The sequence below is a fragment of the Lissotriton vulgaris genome, chromosome 11 (genome assembly GCF_964263255.1).
Source record: "Lissotriton vulgaris chromosome 11, aLisVul1.2, whole genome shotgun sequence".
NCBI classification, from domain to species: Eukaryota; Metazoa; Chordata; class Amphibia; order Caudata; family Salamandridae; genus Lissotriton; species Lissotriton vulgaris.
In genome coordinates this window covers 1,110,867,334-1,110,889,257 of record NC_141699.1, presented here as the reverse complement: position 1 = coordinate 1,110,889,257, position 21,924 = coordinate 1,110,867,334, and the positions used below count along the sequence as shown (strand labels likewise).

Here is a 21,924-nt window from a genome sequence, read left to right as displayed (position 1 = left end):
GTCAAGAATGAGCGAGCCTGCGAAATCCAGACCCAGCCTTTCCAGACCCAGAGACACCAGAATCCTGGAAGCTGCTGGGGGGGGGGGGGGGGTTCTTCCGCACTGTCCAGTCCCCGACCCACCCCTGCAGCAGAGCAGGGGAGCACACAGTGCCCCCTTTGGAGAGGCTCACCCCTGTTCTGTCCTGTTGCCCCCACCATATTCAGCTCAACCAACAGTAGTCTTTTTTATGACACTTTTTGCTGTTTCAGAGGAGGTGGGAAATGTTTGTGGTTTTGTCCCCAGAAACAGGAAAAACCTGGTGGAAAAGGTCTCAGTGTCTCCAGGTCTGTGTTCCTAATCCCCATTCTGGGAGTTTGTTGTGGGACTATTGATGGAATCTGGAAATCTAACTCTCCGGTGCCCCAAACTGAACTCTACTGATCTCCTAATGATGGCCAAAGGGGTCCCAGAGAGACACACTGAAAGTATGGTGTGCTCTACACATGGCGCGTGGCCAGAGCACCCCCTAGCCAGCCTTGGGCGCTGGCATGGGAACAGACCTGCCCTGACTGCCCCCAACTAATCTTCTCACCCTGACCAGTCCTTTTCTTGACACTTCACACCTGCACAGAGCAGACAGAAATATTTGTGGTCCCCTCCGAAGCAGTGGCGTAACTAAACTTGAGGGGGCCCCCCTGCAAAGCTCATGGAGGGGCCCCCCGGCAGCCTGGCCCACCATCTACAGTATATCATCTCGACAACTCAGTCCAGCAATTCCTCAGGTTAAACTCACAAGTGGTAGACGTGCCGCGTCTATCACCGACTAGCGGCCCGTCCCGACGTTGTCCGGGTAAAAAAAGGCTCGGCAGCAATGGTTTTAGTATTGCAAATAACATTTACTTCAAAACTTCATGGTACACCACATTTCGTGTTTCATGAGAATCAGGAAGTAGAATAAATTGGTTGTCGGAATTCCCCGACCTCGATAGCGCGACATACAACTGTCCATGAGTGAAGCAGTCCTCTCGTAAGTCTATCCCAATGACTTTGTATGTCTGACCTTGTGATTTGTTAATGGTGGATGCAAAAGCAATGTTAATAGGGACTTGTAAGCGTTTGAATTGAAATGGTAGATCAGTGGGGATCATGGGTATCCGGGGAATATGGGCTAACTGTCCTGCAGCAGGGTCAGTGAGAATAGTAGTCTCTATTACATAAGGTAAAAGAGATTTAACTTGTAGGCGCGTCCCATTGCAGAGATTTGGTGGATGTAGGTTTCGTAATAACACCTACTTTCATTTGGAGTGAATGAGGGGGAAGCCCTGAAGGGTTAAGTGAGTGGAGGAATTCTTGGGGATAATGCACGGCGTCTTGTGTATCTAATACTGTATCAATGGAATTATATAATGTGGTTTCACCTGGGAATAGTTGTAGTATGTGTTCATTAATATGATGCACTGCAGAGTTTCGGGCGGCAACTATAGACCTTTCGCAAATCCATGTGTAATCTTTGCTGAGAAGATGCTGGATGTCTGGGTAAACATGTTGTATGAGTTCATGTAGGGTACAGAGACGCTCACCTAAGTTTTGTATGTTGATAATGCAATTTGTGTCAGGTATGTCTCCATTACCCACTTCTATTAGAAGATCTGCAAATTGTGTATCTCCACCTCCTAAATGTGTCCTCATGTTAGTGCGCAAGGTAAGAGATTGTACTGAGTTCCATAGGTGTGATGCTTTTAAGCATGCTTTTAGTATATCAGCCCGCGTTCCTATAGGCACCACAGGAAGAGTTTGTCGGAAGTCACCAGCAAACACAAAAGTAACGCCTCCCATGATGTTGGATGGATTTCTAATGTCTTTGAGAGTTCTGTCAACTGCCTCAATATGTGAGCGGTGTGTCATTGTACATTCGTCCCACATGATAAGAGACACATTTTGAAGCAGTGTCCCCAAAGGTCTGTTTTTCCAAATAGAGCATATTGAATCCTTTTCAAGGGAAACTGTTAGAGGCAGTTTAAAGGTAGAATGTGCTGTTTTCCCAGCTGTTAGCAAAGTGGCAGCTATTCCAGATGAAGCAACAGCTGGAGCCAATTTCCCAGAAGATCGAACTTTGGCAAGTATGAGGTTGATTAGGTAAGTCTTTCCTGTGCGACCGGGGGCGTCTATGAACAATAGCTTGCCTTGCTTCTTTTCAACACTATCAACTATGGTGTTGTAGGTGAGTTGTTGATCGGGAACTAAGTTAGGCAAGTGTTGAGCAAGGTAGTTATTTAGCTCTGGAATATTGTGTGCGGTAGCGATATTGTGGTATTTAGTTAGGTTAGTTCGGACCGCTGGCGGCAGGCTGAAATTTTGTAAGGACTTCTCCCTTAATAGATACTGCAAGTCTTCAATTTCTATAAGTCCTTGGTTTATGATTTCATTGTTGATAGCAGCCCGTTCCGACGTTGTCCGGGTATGAATTGCTGCCGGCCAGTAGTATATTGTTTTGTAGGATTTCGTTTTGATAGCATTTCTTATCTGTGACAGGCCTGTGAAACGCTTCGATTCACCGTGCACTGCTGATGCACTTAAGAGTGTGTGTTCAGTAGTGTGTGAACTCGTGTTTCCCTACTTTATTTTTCCTTGCAATATTATATAGCGCGAACTTGACAACATGGCATGAGCAAAATGTATATTATAGAAGAACACATTCATTTGTGGTAGGCACGGGGAGACAAAGCGATTTGCCTGGAATCACAGGATGTTGAGCTGATGCCGAGATTTGAACGTAGCTCCCCAGCTCTAAAGTTCGCAATTCTAGAACTTGTGGCAGGAGGTGTGTCTAAAAGTGTATGTCGGTGCTGGCCATCAATGAGAGAGACCTGTGCATTTTTCAAATGGGTGGTGAAAAAATATGAGTATGTTGCTGGAGATGTGGGCCGCCGTGCCACCAATGTACTTACCGGGGGAGGGTAAACACCCATTATTCCTTAACTTTCTTTCCGCATACCATCACTCCACATACTTTCATTACGAAAGTACCATGACTCCGCAATGCCATTATAACGCATGGCATTACATTTTATATACTTTTACCACGCATACATTTACAACGAAATTCGTTGTAAATGCATGAATGGTAAAAGCATGTTTTTTTTTATGTTTGGATAAGGTAAGTATGGGTATAGGGGTATATGTTTTTTGGTACTGAGGTATATGTTTTGGGGTGTTTGGGTATTTTAAGGGTTCAGATATAGTTTGGGGATATGGGGTACAGGGGTAGTTTTAGGGTTTTGGGATAGGTATGGGTTTTGGGGTACAGAGGTACTTTTAGGGTTCAGGGCTAGGTTTGGGTTTTGGGGTATAGAGGTATTATTAGGGTTCACGGGTAGGTTTGGGTTTTGAGGTACAGGGGTATTTTAAGGGTTCAGGGCTAGGTTTGGGTTTTGGGGTACAGGGGTATTTTTAGGGTTCAGGGCTAGGCTTGGGTTTTGGGGTACAGGGGCATTTTTAGGGTTCAGGGGTGGTTTTGGGGTACAGGGGTATTTTAAGGGTTCAGGGCTAGGTTTGGGGTTTGGGGTAGAGGGGTATTTTAGGGTTCAGGGGTAGGTTTGTGTTTTGGGGTACAGTGGTTTTTTTAGGGTTCAGGGCTAGGTTTGGGTTTTGGGGTACAGGGGTATTTTTAGGGTTTAGGGGGAGGTTTGGGTTTTGAGGTACAGGGGTATTTATAGGGTTCAGGGCTAGGTTTGGGTTTGGGGTACAGGGGTATTTTTAGGGTTTAGGGATAGGTTTGGGTTTTGGGGTACAGGGTATATTTATAGGATTAAGATGGGTTAGTGTTTAAGAGTGTTGGGGTACTTTAAGGAGTAAGGGGTGCAGGGGTATTTAAAGGGAGCAGGGTGGGATTAGCACACAATACGAGACATGGCATGAAGGGCGGAACGTACCACACACCCCCAGCGTTTGTCACGCCCCCAGCACACGCCCACAGCACAACGCAGACACGCCCACAAGGGACTACTTTGCTGGCACGGTTCCTTTACCTTTTAAATGTATATGGTGGGCGTCTGCATAGCCTATGTCCTTCTGCTGCAACTGCCCTTTCCAACGCTGTATTGGGTGTTGTGATTGGTGCTGTGGTTCCTGAGATTACCCGCCTCAAAGGTTTGGACTCTCTCTTTATTATATTAGTATGGATAGGTTTATATACACATTGCTCCTCGTAGAATGCTCTTCGGCGTTTGATAAAGGCAGCTCTAAGTTTTGGAGGGTGAACGGCCGGAATGCCAGAATGTCTTCCAGGAATAACTAATACAAGACTGAGACATACGTGAGCAATGAGAGCTCAGCAAACATTATATCAGCCAAACTTAAAGCCACATTAAAGACTTTAGAATGTCACTGATGACGTAAAATAGGATTTAGTACGACAATTATCAAATAAAGTAGATAAACAAATTAAATCAGTAAGTGAATTAAGGAAACATTGCCTATTACAGGGATCATGATGTTCATCAATATATACTGACTCCGTTAGAACCCCGATGTGAGATTAGACAATCCCCATGAGAAATACTAAAATCTAGACACTACAAAGCATAAAGCAGCCAAATTACCGGCATTTCACAACCAAAACATAGGCAGTACATACAGGTCCTAAAGCATTTCATGGACAGTGGCGACACTTCTGAACAGTACCCCATAGCGCCTAAAAGGAGAGTGCAGCATTTCTCAAGGGACATCAGAGCATTAAATAGACCGTACCAGCACTTCTAGCCAGATCACCACAAGGGACAGTGCCAGCCACGCAGAGACGTTTTAAGACATGGGCAAAGTGGGCTCTGGCCCAGGGCCCCACCTTTTTAGGGGCTCCTTTTAGAGCCTCCTCTGTAATGTTTTACCCTGATGATCTTAAGTAATTCTTAAACACATTTTTAAAATACAGTTTTTCTTTCATTTCATTTATTTGGAATGTGGTTGATTGTTGCGCCCCTGTCATGTTGAAATGTCACTAATCTGAAACCTTGGCAGCTATGCTAAGTCTACCACACACAGCACATTTGAGCATCTCAAAATTCAATGCCACAGAACTCTACTATAAATAATGTAACCCTGCAACATTCCATACCACATAATTGCAATCCTAAAAATAAAAAAACATATTTCCACTTCACGCAATGCCACATAATTCCACATCACAAAATAACATTCCACACAACTTAATACCACTCCAAACCACATAATTATACTCTACACGATGCGTCGAGCAAGATGGCCACATAGGACCTCGGCTCTGCGTAGCTAGCCCCCCCAGCCTGGTGATCCTGAGGGTTATCTTGTGACCGAGATGTGCCTCCCGTTTCCCGAAGCGCCGCTGATGACCGGCTGCTGCTCCGGTCCCGCTGCGGTGTCGGAGACCGGAGCTGTGCGACGTGAAAGCGGCGGCCTGGAGGCCATATGAGCCCGGGGACCCGAGTGACATTAATGGCCATAGAGTAATTGAATAACAGCGGGGTGATCAGCCGAAAGTGCCCGGACCGGCCCGCACTGAGAATCCATGCTGAGATTTTTCATGTGAAGGAGGGGCCACCGCAGACTTTGTGCCGACCTTTGATTGCGACTCCGGCCCCGCTGTGACACCGGGGGCCGGAGCGGACTGTCAGCGCGGCAGACCTGGATGCGAGGGAGGCCGGCCCCGAACTACAGCCGGTGCCAAGGGGACGGAGGACGCGCAGTTGACTGCAAAGCCGGCCCCGCGGTGTAACCGGGGACCGGTGCAGAACGAGGGTGCGGTGGTGCCCGAGGGCGGCAGGAATGAGCTGTGTATCGCAGCCGGCGATAAAGTGATGGTGGGTGCACCATAAACGAGCAGCCGAAATCTCTGCATTGGCTGCTGCGGGGGTCTGCCTGCACTCTGTGGGGTTGGGGGTGTCGTGGCTATGGGTCTCACCCCCTCCCCTCAGCACTGATTAAAGGACAACTGGAGTGGTGCAGATATCGGTGTGAGGTGCTGGGGACTGACCCGCTCTGAAGCGCCATTTGCAGGCGAGGATTGTCGTGGCGCTGTGGGAGCTTTCGGGGAGACGTTGATTCGTGGAGTCTGGGAGCCCCGGTTGGTATTGACTGCAGTAATGGCCGGCGCCTGAGAGGACCTTGGCACCTCCCCCCTGCAACCCTATCAGCGGTCCCGTGTGGAGGCCACCTGGAGTCTGTCCGCTCGGGGCTGTGGAGTCGTGAGTGGACGTGTCCTGCCCAGCCCAGTTGTGGTGCAGTAGACGTGGGTTCTAGTGACTGCGCTACTGGCCCTATTAGTGCAGGTGGACGACGGCGGTTGGCGCCATGGCTGACTCAGGAATTTAATCTTGCCATAGCCCTCATCATAGACGAGACCATAGAAGAGACTGCTCTCTTTATTGTCGTTACATAGGTCGCCTGGTGCCGGTTCGCGCCTCGGGCCGAATTACCGACCTGAATTGCAGAGCTCTGAGGGGGTGCTGAAGCGCCGAGTCTCGCCACAGGGTGATAAACATGGCATCCAGGGTGGATCCAGATAAGTCTCAGTCCAGATCCTCGAAAGGGTCCTAAGCTGGTCCAATCCAATAAACTGGACAGATATACTTAGCCGAAGGGATCACCTGTGGAAGTCAAACGGGCACAGACGCTGACTGGAGACTCTTCGATCATACCGGTGGAGCTGACACTATCTGACGTGATGGCGGCCATCGAGGGAGTGCAGACTTCGTTGGGGCACAAGATGGGGTCTCTTGATGCCAAACTGGACACAGTCACGGTAGAGGTTAATCTTATCCGTGCGGACCTCACCAAAGCAAATCAGAAAGTCAAGTCCTTAAACATAAAGACCGCCAGTCTGGTGGATGATATGGCGGAACTCCAACAGGACGTACGTGATCTTAAGGCCTTCCGTGTTTTGATGGTTTCAAAGCTAGACGATTTTGAAGGGAGGGCCAGACAGAATAACGTACACATCCTGGGGGTCCCTGAGAGGACAGAAGATCTGGCGCCGGACTTATTTGTCGAAGACATTATCCTAAACCATCTTAAACCCAAAGGGTTAGGAATTTCTTTACCGCCGAGCGAGCTCATAGAGTGCGGGGGGGGGGGGAGTAGCCCCACGCCCGGCGCCCCTCCCCGCCCGATAATTGCGATAATCCTGAACTTTAGATATTGCGATGTGATACTGCAGGCGACCCGAGCAAAGGACCCCTCCAATATGAGAATGCCTCGCTTTCCTTCTTTCCAGACTTTACACAACTTGTGCAGAAACAACGCCAAAGTTTCCTGTCGGTAAAGAAGAAGCTGAGGGACAAGGGCTTACGATATGGAATGCTGTTCCCGGCAAGGTTGCGAGTGGAGGCGAGAGTACAGACTTTGTTCTTCGATAATCCTCAAGTTGCGGCAGAGTGGATTGATTGTTTCCACTCCACTGAGGCCGAAAGACAGGATCATGGTGTGGAGGAAGACCAGTAGGTGGGCGGCTGAGAGGGGATGGTGGAGATGAGACACTGAGACAATGATCGCTCAGGGGCGGTTCCAATGTGCCACATTGATAATCGTGCGGTGCGGTGGGAGGCGGGGGGGGACTTTGGAAAACGGGATTAATGTCGAGCCTAGAGCTGGGGGGAATACTACATTGATTCTCCTTCCCGTTACTATATTTAGTTAGAGAGTTGATTTCGAGTTAGGGGCGACAGGCACACTGCCAGTTGGGGATGGGCATAAGCCATAAGCAGGGGTGCTGGGTGGTTGGGGGGGATCCAGGGTTCGGGAAGTTAATGTTGTTTGGGGGATTGTTTGAGTTTTGTTGTATTTTGCATCGGGTGACAATACTGCAACTAGATGCCAGTAGTGTGGGGTAAATGTCATGTACTAGTCAGGGGTCGGGGATACGGGTGTTGAGTTGGAATGTCAATGGTCTGGGTGACAAGATGAAGAGGGGTATGGTGAATCAACTGATCAGACAACACTCCCCAAAAGTCGTATTGTTGCAAAAGATGCACCTTGTTGGAAATAGATGCATGGCCCTCCACAAAGGAGGATATAAACTTGTGGCACGTGTTGGGTTTACGTCTGGATCTCGTGGGATGGGTATCCTAACAAAGAATTCCTTTCCCCTAGATATTCAAGCTACTTGGTCTGACCAGAGAGGTAGATATGTGGGTGTTTCGGGGCGACTGGCAGGGAAGACGGTCACATTTTTGTCCATTTATGTACCACCCGGCCTTCAGTCCGATACCTTTCAAGACTTAAGTGCCATTTTTCATACTTTGTCTGTGGGGCTCTTAGTGCTAGGGGGAGATTTCAATGCAGTACTTGACGGGGAACTGGATCGCTGCCCGCCGCAGGTTCTTACCCATTCGCAGAGGTGGCTCCCTGATTTCCTTGAAACGCTGGCATTGACTGATAGCTGGAGCTTGCACAACCCACACCAGACATACTTCACTCACGTGGAGGAGTGTGGCTCAATGGTTAGAGCGGCAGACCCTGATGCAGAGTTCTGGCCAGGGACCAGGGTTCGATTCCCGCCTCAGCGGGGGTCTCGGGCTCAATTTCCTTGGAGCTGTTAATTCTCGCCTCGGTGCCTATTCTAATCACGGGCCCCACGCTGCAACTCTGGGCAATAGCTTGCTTAGCCTCCACACCGGCCCCAACAGCGCTAAGGAGGCCTGGCTTCACCCTGGGGTTGCCCAGGAGTGGACACTTCACAGGGAAAGCCAGGAGGGGTTCCACAGTGGTATGAGTATCAGCGCCAGGAAGCCAAATAGGCGACACCGCAAGAAGACCGTCTGGTGACAGTGCGCTCTATAAGTTCCATGACATTTACATTTACATTTACATGTGTTCGCCGCACATTATAGCATGTACAGGTTAGATTACATATTGATGCCGGCTGCGCTGGCGGATACAGTTAGAGACGCACGATATCTCGGCAGGGGCATTTCAGATGTCTCTCCGGTGTGGTTGAGGGTCGAGGTGGGGCAACCAGCGGTGGGAAGGGTTGCTCCTATTGCAGCGTGGCATCTGAAAGACCCAGTCACTAGGAAGGAGATACTCCAGCTTTCAGAACGCTATTTCCAGGAGAAGGCAGGTAAGGTTGATTCGGCCCAGACAATGTGGGAGGCGTATAAAGTGGTGCTTAGGGGTGAGGTCCTCTCCTTGGTTGCAGGTAAGAAAAAAAGGCGCCAGGCAGAGGTGAATGGGGTGAAAGCGGAAGTGATACAATTAGAGCAACGAGTAGCTAAATCCACTGATCCGGGAGACCTACATTCACTACAGATAAAACCGGAGGAATACCGTAACCTTTCCAGGGAGACAGCGATTTTGCATGGCGGTGCCCTGCAGAGTCGGATCTATGAGCATGGGGACAAGGCTCGCAAGCTGATTGCTTGGTTGGAGCGTGATGAGTGGGCCTCTAGGTTAGTGCCGGAGATAGAGGGGTCGGGGTCCGATAGAGTCACAGACCCACAGGCGGTCACGGATGTGTTTTCTACATATTTTAAGGAAGTGTATACCTCGGTTGGAGAATTCTCGGAGGCTGACAACGAGGACATGCTTAAGGATATTGGAATGCCGAGTCTTTCAGACGGCGATAGGGCCTATCTCGACTACACTCTTAAGGACGATGAAATCGCACAGGAGATTAGAGGCATAAAATCAGGGAAGGCAACGGGTCCGAATGGTATTCCAATAGAATTGTATAAATTGAATGCCCATAAAATTCCTCTGTTTCTCCGAGCCATGTTCCCAGAAAGTAGGGAGACAGGGCAGCTTTCATATGACCAGCAGGTGGCCAATGTTGTGGTCATCCACAAGACTGGCAAGGTTAAGACAGCTCCTTCCTCATATAGACCCATTTTGCTTCTTAATGGTGAGCCGAAGATTTTAGCAAAATTACTTGCCACCAGATTGGTCAAAGTCATAACGTCCCTGATACACCCCGACCAATCCGGCTTTATGCCATGCCGGAACACGGCCCTGAACCTGCGGAGACTGCGTGGGATCCTGGATGGTTCCCCGAAGATACTGGAGCCGGCTGTCTTGGTGTCCCTAGATGCCACCATGGCATTTGATAGGGTCGAATGGGCATATATGTTTGCTGTTTTGGCCAAGTTAGGCTTCGGTCCGGGGTTTATCTGATGGGTTAGATTGCTCTATGCCGCTCCCCTAGCCAGGGTGATAGTCAATAATTGTAAGTCTGCAGATTTTTCCCTCGGAAGAGGCACAAGACAGGGGTGTCCGCTGTCCCCGCTCCTTTTCGTGCTGGCGCTGGAGCCTCTGGCGGCCTGGGTCAGATGGGACCAGTCAATACGTGGCTTGTGGTGGACGCCTGACTGGGAAGACACGATCTTGCTATACGCAGATGACATCTTGCTATATCTCAATGATTCCAGAGCGTCCTTAAGTAACTTCTTGGATGTCCTGGTCATATTTGGTGGGTACTCCGGGTTTGCCATTAATTGGTCAAAGTCGGTATTGTTTGTATTGTCAGGGGCCCGCCCATAGTTCCGCAATCATGCCCGATAAAAATTGAGCTGGTGGGCTTCACCTATCTTGGTATATACATATCCTTAGATTCGAAGATGAAATACGCCAATAATCTGAGGCCCCCTTTGGAACAATTTAAGAAGGATGTGGAGCAATGGAGGGCTCTCCCTCTCTCGTTACTTGGGAGAGCAGTATTATTTAAGATGATGGCCTTACCCCGATTCCAGTATATGCTCCAAAATGCAATGGACCCAGTGCCATTGTCCGATTTTAAGGAGATTGAGGCTCTTCAGCGACAGCTCCTCTGGGGGGGTAGACCCCATATAGCCATTAACAAACTAATCCTTCCGTGGTATGATGGAGGTATTGGTCTCCCGGACTTGAGGAAATATTATTGGGCCTCATATCTTGCGGCGGTAAATCACATGATCTATGGACCCCCTAGTGACCCAGGCTATGCTATGGATCGTGGACAGGCTCCTGGTGGTGATATTCCTAAAGCCTTATATGCCAGGCCGGGAGGTTTGCACCGATGGCCCGACAGCGCACGCTGTACAGGTTTGACATGCTGCCACCAGGAGTCTGGGATGGGAGGGCAGATTGACGTCGGCCACTCCACTGTTGGGTTCCGAGAAACTTGGGAGTTTGTGGAAGACTAAAGGGTTTGATAAGTGGGACCTCATTGGAATCAGCCAGATCAAGGATGCATGGGGAAAGGATGGTGTGTTGACTTTTGAATCATTGCAGAAACAATACAGTTTGAATGTTACTGAACACTTTCGGTACAGACAGGATTGACACGCTCTCCTGACTCAACGGCCCAGAGTTGCAGTTCTTCCTGAGGCTTCTCCGCATGAGGACCGAATACTAGATGGTTACATGCCAGAAAGGACTATCTCCTTGATCTATTGGAAGCTTATAAATAATATGGAAGACCCGTTGGGAAGTATCAGGGTGGCGTGGGGAGCAGATGGACTGGAGTTAGATGAGGAGGACTGGGTGGAAGCGGTCTCGTCCCCGAAAGTGGTCGCAATTCAGATGAGGATCAGACTAGTGCAGCCTTAAATTCTACATCGATCATATATTACAGTACCTAGGCTAGTGCATATGGGACGTGCGGTGAGTGGTGAGTGCAGGAGAGAATGTGGAGAGCTAGGCACCTTTATGCATATTGTTTGGCACTGTGAAGTGATACAGACCTACTGGGCAGCAATACATGATAAACTCAGAGAAGTTTTGGGGGTGGAGATACGACCAGAAGCCCGGAGGTGTCTATTGAATGTATGGGAACCCACCGACCTGAATGGGTATTTGAAACAGTAGGCTACGTTGGCATGCATGGTGACAAAGCGAAATATTGCGCAGCTTTGGGGGGCCAGTTAGCTGCCCAGGATTGCTAGATGGGCCGAAGACCTAGACTGGTGTATGTTCAGGGAAAGGGCGGTGAATGTAGCCAGAGGTTGTCCGGGAAAGTGGGGAAAGGTATGGGGTGCATGGAATAGCTATTGAGGCGACCTGTGTACACCCCCGAGACTGCTGAGGGAAGTAGACTTACCTGAATCCCTGTGATCCCAAGTTTTGTATGATTGGTAATTGATGATTTCTATACATGACAACTATAACCCTCACAACGATGTCAACTATTGTATACCTGATGCAAATGTTATCTTTTCTTTTCTGTTTTGTGTTATTATAATAAAAAGATTAATAAAAAAATATACTCTACACAACACAATTCAACTACACATAATTCCACTTCAACCTATATAATTATACTTCACACAACATATTTACACTCCACTCCGAAACACATAATTACCCTCCACAAAATACAACTCTGCAACATGCTGCATAATTTCACTCCGCACAATTATACTCTACACCATGCCACATAACTCCACACGTCACACAATTCATCCCCACACAATTCATCACATAACATAATAACACTACACATAATACCACTCAGCACCACGTAGCAACATTCCTAATACCACTCAACATACTTTTCACTCAACAGCGCACACTTCCATGTCACACAAATTGAACTCTACACATTTCCATTCCACACCACATAATTCAACAAACTACATAATTCAAACCAACAACACAATTACACAACACACCACATACATCTAATCTACACCACAAAATTCCACATCATGCTACAATAATTAACAGCACACCGCAAAAGTAAACACCACTACAATCCACAGCACACAATACCATTGCGGATAATCTCTCTCCAAGACACACAATCCCACTCCATGACACACAATCCCACTCCACATAATTCTAGTACACTCAATACCACACAATTACTATCCACATAATTACACTACACACCATGCCACATTAATTCACTACACAGATCCATTCCACACAACACAATTCCACAGCTAACTATTCCAATCCAAAACATATATGACTTTGTGATATGCAAATGCATATATTGCAAAACCATATATTGCAAATGCTAGTTTGCCTTTCAATGCCTTCCAGCAGATCCTGTTCCTGGAGGAAGCTGCAATCCTTCTTCGGCCCCTGTCAACTCTCCTCTTTTGTTTTCTTTGTCTCCTCTATTTTTATTTTATTTCCTCTATCCGTATAATTATGTGAGTTTTGATTTAATGAATGGCCTTTGATAAGGAATTGATGACGCCTCTGTGAGAATGTGCTCTGGCGTGTGTGCTCGTCTATCTCGACCAGCTGCGGACCAATTATTGGGGAGCGCATGAGCAAGTAACTATAATATAGAACGGGCACTTTCATCGTGGAATTACGCCCTAGACGCCATTAAATAATTAAGCTGGCGTCTCGCAATGTATGCTGCATCATGTTGGAAACAGTTATAGAATTTAACTGTGGCTCCTTTATTTTGGGAATTTTAATGTGGCTTCTCTTAGTAGAATGTTATTTATAACATTGCAACTCCGTTTTTCATACTCATAGGGGCCGATTCACAGAACTAACTTAAGACAAAATCCTAAACTTACTACTTTTGGTATTCACAGAAGTTAGGATGTTGTCTTTAGACAAACTTAAGACAGACTTAAGACAAATTTAAGACAAAATCCTAACTTAAGACTGTCTTAAGTCTGTCTTAAGACAAACTTAAGACAAAATCCTAACTTCTGTGAATACCAAAAGTAGTAAGTTTAGGATTTAGTCTTAAGTTAGTTCTGTGAATCGGGCCCATAGTGTGTATTAGAGTATTTTGTACCATTTAAACATGGCGCCTAAAAAATAACGATCGGACAGTGATATTGAGTCCGTTTTCTATTGCGATATGGAACCAACTGATTGGTGCTGGATATTTAATCACTCATTTGAAGCGGCTTCGGTTCACCACAACTTTGGAAACTCAATAGATGACGACGGGAGCACTCTCCCAGGTAAGACTATCTTGGAAGGCAGGGGCCATATTTGTCTAACTGTTTGGTTATACGGTTGGTAGTGATATCATAGTCAATGCATCGGGTATTTGTGCCTTACTCGTAAAGCGTGCCACTGTGTTTTTTGACATCTGGGTTATAATGCCTAGACGTTTTAGGTTTGAGTCTATTACCCGTCCTCTCTTTGCCTATTTTGAAACACCCTGTCGTATTACTGATTTCATACCGATAATGTGCACTTTTATGTATGTTAGCTAGATATGCTGTATGAACGATGAATACGACATCACTATGTCTATTACCTGCCTATTTCCTTCGGGAAATCATGTGGTATTGGTGCCTGTATGCTGATAACATGCATTCTTAGATATATGAGCTAAATATATATATGATACTATAGTATCTGAGATGGGACTGATAATATTTAGCTCCCAGTAGGATACATATATATTTTAATATGGATGCAGGATATACTTTGCTTTAAGACCAGTTTGCTCCTCTCTGACTATGTGTGATGGGATCTTTGGAGTTGCAATAAATGTGTTCTGATAACTACTCTTATCGAGTGTAAATTGTTACGACAATATATCTTATGGAAGAGACTATTTTTAATATGGGTATATTTTCGTGAATATTTTCACGTATAGCGTCAAAGATATGGTGCAGTGATATTTTGGAGCTTCTAATTTTGTGTGGAACGATTTTTAATGAGTATATAGACTAGATAAGTATTCTTACCTTTTTATCTCTTATCTTCTATTTACAGAAATTTCTATACAATTTCCTTTGAATCATTACGGATATATGAACTACATGGAGGTAATTAGCTCTATGAAGAAGCCTGTTTGATTATAGTTCCCTTTTCTCCTGTTATCAAACGTAAATTTGGCCAATACTATAAGGATATTAAAGCTTAGACTAGTTACTCACATGTATATGTCTTTGCGTAAATACTCTTTTGAGTGACTGAGGGCTAATTAATATCTAAGCCGACAAATCTAAGGATTTAATTTTCTCCACTAGATATTGAATGTATTCATGATGGATGGAGACCACTTGAAGAGAATACGACTTTAGCTAGGTATTATGAGTCGTATTATTATATTTACTATAGATAACTATCTAGGTTGCATATTGATCTATTTGTATATCTCCTTTATATTCTATTAGTCTTATAAAGTATTAGACCATAGACAGGTCATACCTGGAATGTGGTGTCTGACTTCGTGAGGAGTCACTTATGGTGAGTAATTGGCATGTCTGTCTGTCTGGAATACGATAGGATCGATTTATCCTCAATAGGAATTTACATTGCATCAGAGTTACGATTTTTTAGTTATGATTTAGACTTGCGTGTTAACTATGCAGAAACGGGTTCTTTTCTTGTGACTTTAATGATGCTACAGACACTCTTTGTTACTATTTACCACTGGTGTCTTTATCCTCCCTTTGCGCTTTATTCCTTGGTTATATGCGTATTGACGAGTCACATTACTTGGTTTATTACATACCTATTATGTTTAAACACTGGGTGATTGATCGGTGACTTTGCGACCTTTTCCTGTCTTCTTTTTTATACTTCGCTCTGAAGTTTGCCCTTCCTTTCCAATATTGGTGGTGGTGAAGAATAGTCAGTTTGCAATTTCATTTGTATACATTATTTGTTTTTGCTGTTTCGTTGTAGCCCTGAAGAAGTCATTGGGTGATTGTTTCCCGTGACGAAACACATGTCTGATTTGCTTTTCTGGCTACACTTTGTACGAATCCAATGAATATTGCATGAAGACTGACAGTGTGATGGAAATCTCACGTTTGTGAAGAGAAAATAAAATAAAATAAAAGGAACTGACTTAATGAACTTATGACATGGAAAGAATATGATTTGGTTTCTCTTTTCTCTTAAGATTTAATATTTGCTGTGTTGTGTTTTTCTTGTATTCTTTGTGTTCACACAGAGGAGTATTGGGGACGTAAGTGGCCGTTTTTCCCTTGTTCCCTAGAGCAACTTACTTTAGGATTTACTGTTATAAGTTGGCGTTGCTCAATGTTAACCCAGCCACGTTTCGTGTACTATTTGATATTTGGGTTTTGGGGCAGGCCAATTGTACAATCACTAAATTGTAAGATAAATTCGGAAGATGAGTTCTAGACTGGATCGTGAGAAGGTTACGGAGGATCTTTTTGAAAACCTAACTGCTGGACTACCTGTAAATAGAGCAGTCACTCAGGGGGTCCCAAAACCTAATGAGGGTTTGAAAGCTAAATTTGTTCGGTTGGAGAGATTGAGGAAGTTTGAAATCTCAAAATGGTGGGATGGCGCAACCCTGAAACAATACATAAAACTGAATAGAGTGCCAAGGGGGTTGCGGGCACACATTTTTCCCACCTACGACGACCTAGAAGCAGACTTACTTCATTCCTGGGAAAAAGAATTGAGTGATAACAGCTTTAGACTGATGAATATTCTAATTGAGAATGCGGATCGCAAAGTGACAAAAACAGCCTTAGAAGTAGATATACTTGAAAATGAAATTAGTAACCTAAACATGGCTGAACGTACCAAGAAAAACTTTACAATCCTTGAAGAAGTCCTAGTGAGATTTGAGGACGACATGAAACAGCAAAAAGCCTGCAAATTAAGGCGGGATGAGATAGATTATGCCAATGGCAGGATATTTACTTTTGCAAAGAAATTCGATGATATTGTAAAGAAAGATCAACCCAGACCAGACAATAAGAATCTTACATCTAGTTGCACTAGTGCTGGTTCATCTAGCAACTTATCTAGTAGTGGGGAGGGAATGTCTGACATAATATCGACAGACAGAATATCGAAATACAAAAATATCGGAGCAAAAATTTCGACATCAAAAATATCGGAATGCTATCTTCATAAAGGTAAGTAAAAAAATATCGGAAAAAAAATATCGTAGTACAAAAATATCGGAATCAAAAATATCGTTTTTTTAAATGTATTATTAATAATGTAAAAATAATGTTAAAATACATATAATTTTACAAATATTAAATAAAAATATTAAAACAAAATTAAAACTAATACATATACATTTAAAATAAATAAAACACTTAATAATTTAATGTAATTTTTTTTTAATGTTACTTATTTGATTTAATGTAATATTTTTTTGTTTTTACCCTGTACGCCTGTACCCCAAAAACCCAAAACTGACCCTGAACCCTAAAAATATCCCTGTACCCCAAAAACCCAAAACTGACCCTGAACCCTAAAAATACCCCTTTACCCAAAAACTGAAAACTGACCCTGAACCCTAAAAATACCCCTTTACCCAAAAACTGAAAACTGACCCTGAACCCTAAAAATACCCCTTTACCCAAAAACTGAAAACTGACCCTGAACCCTAAAAATACCCCTTTACCCAAAAACTGAAAACTGACCCTGAACCCTAAAAATACCCCTTTACCCATGAACTGAAAACTGACCCTGAACCCTAAAAATATCCCTTTACCCAAAAACTGAAAACTGACCCAGAACCCTAAAAATACCCCTGTACCCAAAAACTGAAAACTGACCCTGAACCCTAAAAATACCCCTTTACCCAAAAACGGAAAACTGACCCTGAACCCTAAAAATACTCCTTTACCCAAAATTAATTAATATTATTTAATTACCAATTAATTATTAATTAACAATAACAATAAAGTAAATATATGAGCACATTAGCTGTAATTAATTTAATGTAATAATTAATATTATTTTTCCCAATTAAATAATTAAGAATAACAAAAAATTATATATATAAAAAATTACTATAATTAATGTAATTAAATAATTAATATTAATTACCAACTAATTAATAATTAAAAATATGTACAACATTATATTAATTAATTAACTAATTAATATAAATTAATTACCAATTAATTATTAATTAAAATATGTACAAACATATATTAATTAATTAATTATTATTTAATTACTTCCCACCCTATTCCCCTATAAACCCATAACCCGCTACAGAACATATTTATCAATTAATCAATTAATTAAAATTAATTAAAAATTATTTCTCAATTAATTAATTAATAATTCCTACTAATTAATAATTAATTTAACATAATTAAATTACTTCCCACCCTATTCCCCTATAAACCCACAACCCGCTACAGTAGAAAAAGACAATATTTAATTAAATTACATTAAAAATAAATAATAAAACATAATAAATACAATATAATATATACACTAAATTTATTTAAAAATTGATATTAGTAACATCGAAGTTATTTATTTCGATATTATTGACATCGATATTTAAAACTTCGATATTTATTTATTTATTATTTAAAACATTTGTAGAGCGCGGCTGTCACCTGGCAGGTATCCTGGCGCTGGTAGCTACTCCTGGGTTAATTGGGCGGGGGAGGTGAACTATGGGCGAGCGGGCTTAGAGGTATATACTAATATCGATATTAAGACTGTCGATATTACTTACCTTCGATATTTTGTCCCATCGATATTTAAACTTCGATATTATTGTATATCGATATTTAAAAATCAATATTTTGTCTGTGTACCGTGGGGAGGAGAGCATTAGTACTAATACCCTTGCTGCGCTACCAGATAATTCTTTTTTACGGGAAGTGCAGCGGATAAGAATGGGGAACAAAGGGACCGAAAAGAGAGCAAATCAGGAGACACAGCTAAAACAAAGAGAGGAAAGAGGGGAGGGAGGAGAAACAGAAGAGAGGAAGGGGGTACAAGCCTGCTCGTACAACAAGAACAGGAGATAACTTATGATGGTACAAGAGAGATACAGATGGTTAATTTGTCTGGTAAGAGTCTGTCTAAGGAACTAACTGTTGTATTCCAAAAAGGGATGAACTACTGCCCAACAACGCTGTATGATGTAACGGATATCAAAATTGATTTATATAAATGTGTGCGACATCTGAAATTAAAAAAGTTTTTGAAAGCAATCCAAAACCTGTTGCACCTAAAATGTCTGAGGGGATTATTGGGAATGTGTCAATCCATGATATACAAAATGTTACAATGTTCCTTTCATTGAATGAAGATGTTGATGCTCCCACTAATGTATTGGAAGTTGCTGCAGATTTAGATCATTGCACCAACATGAGTGTAGATAGCGGTTTAAAGAATAAACCACGCTGGACTCCACAACTCACGAGTGGAAATAATATTGATCTTTTCCACAAAACAGTGATTATGGAAATAGATAAGTGGGAGAAACACATGATTGAACATAACTTCACTCCAAAAGTACGTAATTTGACATATAAAGAACGAAATGCCATTGCCACTCTAGTTAAAGATCCTGATTTTATAGTAAGACAAGCAGATAAAGGGAGCAACATGGTTGTGATGGATAAATCTAAATATGATGCTGAGATCCTGTCACAACTTGGGAATCAGTCCTGTTACAGGAAACTTGACAACAACCATATGTTTGCAATAGTAAGGGCAATTAATATTGAACTTACATGGTGGCGTGACCGTGGCCTCCTGACAAATGATGAATACCTATTCCTTAAAACAGATAAGCCACGTTACCCGTGTTTGTACACACTGCCAAAAATTCATAAAAATCTAGTTGCGCCCCTTGGCAGACCGATATTATCGGGAATTGGGGGACCGACAGAGAAGATAGCTGAATTTTTAGACGGTTTCTTACAGACTTATGTAACTAATTTACCATCCTATATTAGAGATGGCAAACATGTGCTTAACATTCTAAACGATTTAACTTGGGATCATGACATGTGATTTGTGACAATGGATGTTTGTTCATTGTATACAAATATTCTACATGAACAGGAATAAGAGGCCTTTAAACACTACCTTTTCCGTCGTCCAGTCGAATTATTGGAACATTCTGAAATGATCATTGAAATGTCAAGACTTATTCCCAAGAACAATGCATTTCTCTTTAATAATGACTGGTACCTACAGATCTGTGGTACTGCGATGGGTTCCAGATTTGCTCTGTCTTTTGCCTGTCTCTTTATGGGATGGTTTGAGGCGGGGCACATCTGGGGCCCATCGGGGGCGAAGTGGCATGAATTTATTCTATACTACGGTCACTATATAGACAACTGTTTACTGAGTTGGATGGGCACAGATGAAGATCTATCAGAATTTTTTGCTCATATGAATAGTAACTCATGTAACATGACTTTCACAATGACATCTGACTTAAATAGTATTGTCTTCCTCAACTTAGAACTATTCAACTTGCAGGGCAAAATACAAAGCAGAATGTACAGAAAGACAACAGCATGCAATGCTTTATTGCATGCAGACAGTGCCCACCCTAAAAGTCAGATAAATGCTATTCCCCATGGGGAGATGCTGAGGGCACGGAGAAACTGTAGCTTAGACGAGGATTTTGTGACTAATGTGGAAGATATTGAAAAAAGATTTCATACCAGGGGCTACTCTGGCAAGGTAATAAGACGAGCTAGAAAAAGAGCTTTTAAGTTGAAACGTGAAGACACTTTGAAAACCACTAGTAAATCACAAATGAGCAAAAATAATAAAGTACGTCTAGTTACCATCCGTGGTCCCATAAACTTTTTATGACACTTAAAAGGAATTGGCCACTTTTAATGGCAGATAAAACACTGTTGGAACATATCTCTAGTTCCCCTAGTATAACATATAGAAGGGGCAAAACTATTCAGAGTATGATTAGCCCAGTTATTCAACGCAATCAGGAACAAGGAGTATGTGGCTGAGGGACCTGAATATTGGGTCCTTTGTGTGTGGCAACTGCAGTATGTGCAGAATGGCGATGAAAGGAGTCAACGAATTTGGATGGAATGATTTGCGGACTTTCAAAATCCACCAACATATAGATTGCATGACGAAGTATGTAATATATGTCATTGTCTGTAAGTGTAAAAAAATGTATGTGGGCAGTACCATTCACCAAATAAAAGAAAGAATGACTGGACACTTCCGTGCCCTAAAAAACTTGGATCAGAGATATCCGATAGGATGCCATGCAGCAAACTGTCCCGAACAAAAGAAGAAACTGGGATTCCAATTTCATGGTATTGAAGTCATATATAGTGACTCTAGGGGAGGAGATAGGGAACATAAACGTAGGCAATGCGAAGCTAGATGGATACTTAGGCTTCGTGCTGTGGAATGTGGGATTAATGTAGATCAGGAACTGCATTACTTTCTTTAATATGATACACAGGTTATATGTGTTTTTCATGCGACTGAATGTTTTTGAAGCACTTATGTATCCTATCCCCTCTCTGATAATGTGAAATTACAATTGTAAAGTGCATTATGCATGACTTGATGATGAAAACGTTGGGTTTGTTTTTTGTGAATTGAGGCTTCAATTCACTAATAAGGATGATCTCTGAATTGTGGACCATAAACTCTAACATATACTCTAACATATGTATATGTATCACAAATGATATACATTTCAAATGCTAATCCTAACATGTGAACATGGATAGTTATTTTCTAATATGAACAACAAATGGATATTTGAACTTTAGGCAATGTGGTATATATCTTTGCCTGCTCTCTAATTATGTGAGACAGATGATTTGTAATGTACTGATATCCTACTATAGATTGTAATTACACCTGGTGTGGACCTTTGCCCCTGTGGGTGTTCCTCCCCTCCCTCTCCTTTATTTTGCTTTCTTTGTCTCCTCTATTTTTATTTTATTTCCTCTATCTGTATAATTACGTGAGTTTTGCGTTAACGAATAACCTTTGATAAGGAATTCATGACGACTCTATGAGAATTTTTCTTTGGCGAGTGTGCTCGTCTCTCGCGAACAGCTGCAGACCACTTATTGGGGAGCGCGTGAGCAAGTAACTATAATATAGAACGGGCACTTTCATCGTGGAATTCCGATCTAGACACCATTAAATAATTAAGCTGGCGTCTTTCGATGTATGCTGCATCATGTTGGAAACAGTTATAGAATATAACTGTGGCTCCTTTATATTGGGAATTTTAATCTGGCTTCTCTTAGTAGAATGTTATTTATAACATTGCAACTCTGTTTTTCAAACTCATAG

The 21,924-nt window shown here is 43.0% G+C and overlaps 1 protein-coding gene across 1 annotated transcript in view; it reads left to right on the top strand.

The window, feature by feature from the left end:
* Window positions 1–21,924, top strand: part of LOC147684259 (putative cation-transporting ATPase 13A4) — a 202,679-nt gene that overhangs the window by 30,969 nt on the left and 149,786 nt on the right. The gene's annotated exons all lie outside the window — the stretch shown is intronic.